Source organism: Neofelis nebulosa, chromosome 10 (genome assembly GCF_028018385.1).
Source record: "Neofelis nebulosa isolate mNeoNeb1 chromosome 10, mNeoNeb1.pri, whole genome shotgun sequence".
In the NCBI taxonomy this organism is placed as follows: domain Eukaryota; kingdom Metazoa; phylum Chordata; class Mammalia; order Carnivora; family Felidae; genus Neofelis; species Neofelis nebulosa.
The window spans coordinates 98,074,506-98,076,985 of NC_080791.1; positions in this window are offsets into that span (position 1 = coordinate 98,074,506).

Below are 2,480 nucleotides of genomic sequence, written 5' to 3' on the forward strand. Positions count from 1 at the left end.
CGCCACCCAGGCGCCCCAAGAGGCTACACTTTAAAAAAAGAAAGGTCTAACAATTCCACTCCTAGGCATTTCCCCACGAGGAATGAAAACAGACCTCCAACAAAGATTTATGATAAAACTTTATAGAAGTTTTATTAATAGCCCCCTCCAAACTGGAAACAACCCAGAAGTCCGTCATCCTGGTGACTGGATAAACAGATCATGGCACACAATAAAAGGAACGAGCTGACTGATACAAACAACATGGAGGAATCTTAAAAGCATTATGCCAAGTGGAAGAAGTCAGACCCAAAAGGCTATTTACTCTGTGATTTCATTTATATGACACTTGGGAAAACACAAAACGATAGGGAAGATACCAGTTCGCGGATGACCAGAGGGAGCTTTCTGGGATGATAGAACTGTTCTCTATCTTGATCATTGTGGTGGTTCCCCAAGTGTATGCATTTGTCAAATTCATAGAACCGTACACCGAAAATGATAGATTTTTCTGAATGTGACGCACACCTTCATAAAGGCAACTTTCGAGAAATTTGATATTACCTGCAGGATTTCTACTTTGTATCATCAGCAGTTACATTGCTTTTCCAATTATATCCTGCACATTTGCTACACGAAGTAGTCTCTCATTTTCAATTGAGGTTAACAGAAGAGCAAGATATTTGTATTTGCAAAAGAGGGGGATATCTCCCTATTTTTTAGAATATTCTATTTATTTTTGAGAGAGAGAGAAAGAGACAGAGTATGGGGGGGGGAGGGCAGTGAGAGAGGGAGACACGGAATCTTGAGCCTGACGTGGGGCTTGAACTCGTGAACCACAAGAACCACCTGAGCCGAAGTGGGACACTTAAGCAACTGCCACCTAGGTGTCCCGATATCTCCTTATTTTTAGCCACCTTCCTTTCTCCTCTACACTCTTTATATTCTTTATCATGTCTGAATGGAAATTGATTTTATCGTATTTGATTTCAGACTTTTTCTTGTAAAACTTTGAGGTGGCAAAACAGACATTTTGATTTTTTTTTTTTTTAAATTTTTTTTCAACGTTTTTTATTTATTTTTGGGACAGAGAGAGACAGAGCATGAGCGGGGGAGGGTCAGAGAGAGGGAGACACAGAATCAGAAACAGGCTCCGAGCCATCAGCCCAGAGCCCGACGCGGGGCTCGAACTCACAGACCGCAAGATCGTGACCTGGCTGAAGTCGGACGCTTAACCGACTGCGCCACCCAGGCGCCCCCAGACATTTTGATTTTAATTGATGCCATAAATATGAATAATTCCCAAATTGACGTTTTCTTGAAAGAGTAATAGTCTAAGTGGAATTAAATAACTACAAATTAAATACAGCTCTTAGAAGTTACTTTATTTAATGTGAAAAATGCTATTCTGCCAAACAATTCCATAAAGACTGGAATTATAAAAGATAATTGAATCTCTATTATTCTGCCTACTCCTCTTATTTAAATTTGTATAAACATTTATTGGTTCCAAAAGAATAAAATGTTCCTAAAGTTATCTAGCTAACGCTTCTCTTAATATGCACATGAATCTATTTTCCTATGTATTTAAATAATTTGAAACTTAGCAATTATTTTGCACGTAAAATTAACAGCTATAAATTATCATTAGTTACTGTACTATTTTGCCCTAGAATAATACATATATGCGCATACACAAACTGATGGAGATAGTTTCAATATATAAAGCACAAAAGATTTTTTGTCTGAGTTACTTCGAAAATGCTTACGTATGTTTGAAAATGTTCAGCTATTAATAATAGATTCAAATGGCCCGCCTTTTTGTCCTCCTGCTGTAATTACATTGGTTAAATACGATGGCTGTCTCCTGATCACAGGAACATTGGTCATGCACAGGCTCAGAGATCTCAGGAATGACACTAAAATAGGCATTCAACTATGTGACCTTCCAAAGGCTGAAGCCCAGATTAAATAGGAGTTTGGCTGAGTGGCAAGGCTGAAACCAAACTTCGGTGCTCGCGGACTTACCATGGTTCTCACAGGAACCGGGACGTCTCTTACAGGAAGTTCTACAGCCCAGCAATTCATTCACTCAGTCAACGCACCTTTATTGAACACCACCACATGCCAAGCTCTGTGCCAGGCACCAGGGATCCGGTGGCAAACGAGAGTCTGGTGAGAGAGAGAGAAGGAACGTGTTACGCTGTAGTGTGCAGGATGGATGTGATGACATCACTGCCCCAGTTGTGCCATCAGCCTACCAGCATAAAGTGTCTCATAAATCATATGAACTGAAGAGTGAGTCCGGCCGACAGAAGAGGGCAAAGGACTCAGGGAGCACCTGGGTGGCTCAGTCACTTAAGCGTCTGACTCTTGCTTTCAGCTCAGGTCATGGTCTCTCGGTTCAAGCCCTGCATTGGGCTCTGCTCTGACAGTGGGGAGGATTCTCTCTCTCCCTCTCTCTGCCCCTCCCCTGTTTGCATTCTCTCTCTCTCTCTCTC